Below are 5,115 nucleotides of genomic sequence, written 5' to 3'. Positions count from 1 at the left end.
CCACACTGTTAAGTGTAATTTCGCTATCTGGGGGTTATACAGCGGCCTCTGAGAGAGAAGGTCCAGAATTTCCAGTAGTACCCAAGGATCGGTGATGGACATCATTCTCAGCCATGAGAACCAAGTTCTTCTTAGGGGGGCTATTAGTATTGCTCTTGCCCTGTCCTCCCTGATCTTCCTTAGAACTGCTGGGATGAGGATGATCAGGGGGGGTGGGGGGGGGAGGCATAGGCCAGGCTCTGATTCCACATTATCATAAAGGCATCTAGCTCCTGAGGGTTCCCTCTGGGATCTATGGAGCAAAAAGAGTCTTCCTTTGTGTTGTTGATGCTGGCGAAGAGATCTATGACCGGAAGACCCCTCATTTCCACAATCGGATTGAAAATGTACTCTTTCAACGCCCACCTGCCCTGTTTCAACTGAGTGCGGCTCAAAAGTCCGCCTTGCGATTTTCTACCCCCGATTGTGGAGTGCCGTCAGGGAGAGGAGATTGCTTTCCGCCAACTGGAAAATCTGAGTTGTGTCCATCAAGGTCCGGGAGCTGGTTCCCCTGATGGTTCAGATAGGCCACCACCACCGATTGATAATATTCGCACGTGATGACCCCAGAGGGTATCTAAGAATTTTATCAGGGCATAACTGACTGCTAATAGCTCCTTTTGGTTTGAGGATACATTCAACTGCTGACCCATCCAGGCCCCAGAGTAACCCTGTTGTCCAGGTGAGGCTTGCATCCGTGCTAACTACTCGAGACACTCTGGTCACCCACGGGACACCCCCCCCCCCCCAATCTTCCCCCGCCCCGATTAGATTGTCCATATCTTTCCACCAACTCTGGGAACTAATAGTTGCTGAAGATAGTCATACGACCTTCCAAGTGACCCTTTAGGGAGACCTGTTTTTTTTTTTTTCTTAAGATGTCCCACTGGATCCCCCTGGTGTGTATTTTGGCCCACTGAACTGCTGGCAGACAAGAGGTTAAGGAACTTAACAGGGACATGGCCTTTCTCAAGGTCCTGGATGGGTATTGTGATGCCCTCAACACTTGACTCACAATTTTTTCCCTTTTGTCCTCCAGGAAGCTATAATCTTCTGAAAGTCCAAAACAGGTCCTAGGAACTCCTGAGTAGAGTTGAGTGACTTTGGTCGGATCGGGTTTCGTGAAACCAAAATGAAACAAAATTTGAGTCGGATGAAACTGGTCCGACTAGGGCAAAAAAAAGTCGAAGTTTCATCCACTCAATGCCGACTTTTTTTCCCCATTGACTTGCATTGGGGTCGGGTTTCAGACGAAACTCCGACTTTTTTTAGTCTAATCGGACCAGTTTCATCCAACTCAAATTTTGTTTCATTCGGGTTTCATGAAACCCGATCCGACCAAAGTCGCTCATCTTTACTCCTGAGCAGTCTTTGGCTCAATCTTTGATATTTTTTTTTTTTTTTAGATTCAATAGCCTGCCTAGGTTTACTAAAGAGGTCATTACCCTGTCCAGTTGTTTTATGCAATGTTGGACCGAGTTGCCTACCACCAAGAATTTGTCAAAATAAGGCCACTTTCACACTTCTGGCTTTTGGTATCCGGCGTGGTGCAGCGAAAAACCGGACTGCCGGATCCGGCGCCTGTTACGACCAGATTCGGCTTTTTCCCCGTGCTGTTTCATTGGTGCCTCATTGCGCCGGATGGCAATGCGGCGCATCCGTTTTTTTCCGGATCTGGAGAAAATAGCTGGTCCGGCGTCTGGAAAAAACGTTGCATGCACCGTTTTTTGCCAACGCCGGACCGTTTTTTTGCACTGCGCATGCCCGGAAACCTTCTATGCCAGGTATATATCCGGCAGAAAGAAGGATCCGGTAGTCCGGTTTTTCGCCGCACCATCCCGGATACCGAAAGCCTGAAGTGTGAAAGCGGCCTAAGGGACAATCAAAATGTCCTATTCCCTCAGGTGTGCCATTACTTCTGCCACTAGCTTGGTAAACATCCGAGGGGCTACCGACAAGCCGAAGGGAAGGGCCTTGTATTGGAAAAACCTTGTTTCTGCTTTTTTGGAGACCGCTACCCTGAGGAACTTTTGAGAGTCTTTGTGTATGGGAACATGATAATATGCGTCGCTCAGATCCAGGGCCGTCGTGAAGCAGTTAGGAAACAATAGTTTGATGGCTGGTGATTTATTCCATGTTGAAAGTTTGGGTTGTTACATACTTGTTCAATTTCTTTAAGTTTATGATTATCCGGGAGGACCCGTCTGGTTTGTTTGCTCTGAGGAAGGAGCCGAGCGCTCCGAAACGCGCGTCGGGGTCCGGCCACTTCACGTCTCCTTGTCCTCTCCAGGTAATTTATGCCATCACGTGTATGGCGTCCTTGCTTGCATCTTTCTGCCAAGGCGGATGATTCCCCTTAGTCATGGAGATGGCTTGATACTGTCAGTATATTCAACTCATTACTTTATATCCATATGTACATGTCGTGCCACTAGTTCCCACAAGGGATGATCTATGCTATTAATGCATTACCTTTCTTGGTCTTGGCATTCCATGTTTACGGTCATGTAGTCTGACAGTATGCTTTATACAGATTTACGCTATATCATTGCCAGGGGAACATCGTTGCATGAATGCGCTTATGGGATATTTTCCCTCTTTATTTAATCACTCCTATTTCCTGGAGCACCTTGGTGACGTAATTGGCCGCATTTGCATGCCATAATTGTTGGTTTTTCCTCCCCCCCTGTCTAATTCCTGGTCTATGTCTTATCTATTTATATTAATAAAGTACTTTCTTTTAATGGACATTTATGACTGTTGTGCCTTCCTTCTTGTTTATTCAGTAACAATAGGGAGTAGAATCCTTCTGTCCTTTCTGAAGGAGGTGGTACCTCGTGGAAAACAGTTTTGCCCACCATGTCCACCTCGCGTTCCAGAGCCCTTTGTTCCTCTGGGGAGGATCGTAGGGGAGCTACTACAAAGTTCTGGGGGGGGAATGAATGAAAGTCTGTCCTCAGGCCTGACCTGATTAGTCTGTCCCCACCTGGGAGGGACAGTCACTTGTAGGGCTTCCCATCACGAGAGGAGCTTCCATAGAGATAACCTTTATCACTCTCTCCCCCCCCCATCTACTCTGTTCTCTCAGGGGGCCTCCTACGGAAAAATTTCCTACTCCGAAAGGACCATTTCTATGTGGGAGTGGCCAGGTTTGGGGAACCCCTTTTTCCTATGCTCTGCTTTCTGAAGGATGTCATCCAATGTTTCTCCAAATAGAAAATTTCCTTGACAAGAGATAGAACATAGTTTTAATTTATTCTGTATGTCTCCTGGACAGCATTTAAGCCAAAGTGCTCTGCGGGCTGCATTCGAGAGAGCTGCAGGTTTGGCCGCTAGCCTAACGGAGTTGGCTGATGGATCTGCCAAAAAAGCGGCAGCCCCCTCCCCCCATATTAAAGGAATGGACTCAAGTAGCTTGTCTCTAGCCACTCTAACCTGGAGCTGCTTTTCCAATTGATCTAACCATATCATCGGGGGATCTAGAAGTGCAGGTTGCTGCTATAGTAGGCCTAAAACTGCCTCCTCTAATTCTAGGGCTTTATCCCAGGATGTTGATGTTATATCCTCAAAGGGACATTTTCTTTTTACGGATGGTATAGAAGAGTTTTTCCTATCCGTTTTTTCCCCACTCTTTTTTTTTTTTTAATCAAGGCCTGTATATTTTCATTCAGGGGTAATGACTTTTTTTTTTTTTTTTTTTTTTGGGCCAATCCCCCAAACATTTATATCCTGTACCGTTTTTTTTCTGGGCGAGGGTCCATCACTCCAGTAGTGGATCTCACCGGGTTATCTAGGCTTTCTACTTCTTCTAAAGGAAAACAGTGGCGCCCTCCTACTTTGGTTCATACTTCCTCATCCTCAGATGACAGTCTCTCCTCGGAGCCAGGGGACTCAGAATCAGGGTGCTTGCTGACCTTCTGTTCCCTGACAGTTGTGTGAGGGATCTAAAGGTGCTTTTGACCTCCATCTTAAATTACTGATCTTAATTTGGAGGCAAAATTTGGGGTCTCCTCACATACACACGTGGTCAAAATTGTTGGTGCCCCTCGTTGAATGACAGAAAAACCCACCATGGTGACAGAAATAACTTGAATATGACAAAAGTAATAATAAATCAAAATTCTATGAAAATGAACAAATGAAAGTCAGACATTGCTTTTCAGCCATGCTTCCACAGAATGTAAAAACAATAAAACTCATGAAAATCGGCCTGGACAGAAATGATGGTTCCCTTAACCTAGTATTTTGTTGCACAACCTGTTGAGGCAATCAATCGATTCCTGTAACTGTCAGTGAGACTTCTGCACCTCTCCACAGGTGTTTTGGCCACTCCTCAAGATCAAACTGCTCCAGTTGTCTCGTGGTTGAAGGTCGCCTTTTCCAGACGGCATGTTCCAGCTCTTTCCAAAGATGCTCAGTAGGATTTAGGTCAGGGCTCATAGAAGCCACTTCAGAATAGTCCAATGTTTTCCTCTTAGCCTCTTCAGACTTCAGGTACGCCGACTGCAGGTTCCCCCATCAGGGACAGGAAACCAAACTGATGAGGGAGATGTACCTCCCTTTTTATCTGTAGGTTTCCTGTCCCTGAAGGGCGGATCCCCTCTCTCTGTGGTGCTGTCATGGGGGAAGGAGAAATGTTCATTATCTCCCACAATGCACTTGAAACTCAAATTTTATAATTAATCAGGTTGTAGAAGATACCGCTCCATCCGGTAAATAATCCTATAAAATATTTGCAGGGGCTGTGTACTGAGACTCTGCTTTCTATGGAGACTGTAACGGAGGAGGAGGAAGGTCCGTACGTCATCTTCTGATCGCGGCGATTTCATGTTCAGCATCGCCGTAGTCGTACTGATGAAGAATGAGGAGAACCATATTGCCAAGTCATTTTTAGAACACAATTCACGAAAAGCAATAGTACAACCCGCAAAAAAACGCCCTGATCAGTCTATGTGGGCAGAAAAAAAAATTTATGGCTCTTGGAAGAAAGTGAGGAAAACACAGAAATTGGCTGGGACAAGAAGGGGTTAAAAAAGATACATTCATTAATGCAAAAAAAAAAAAACTGATAGCCAC

The sequence above is a fragment of the Dendrobates tinctorius genome, unplaced genomic scaffold (genome assembly GCF_039654945.1).
Source record: "Dendrobates tinctorius isolate UK_male_01 unplaced genomic scaffold, ASM3965494v1 ptg000054l, whole genome shotgun sequence".
NCBI classification, from domain to species: Eukaryota; Metazoa; Chordata; class Amphibia; order Anura; family Dendrobatidae; genus Dendrobates; species Dendrobates tinctorius.
The sequence above is the reverse complement of the archived record's forward strand: the minus strand, read 5'-3'. Positions refer to the sequence as shown.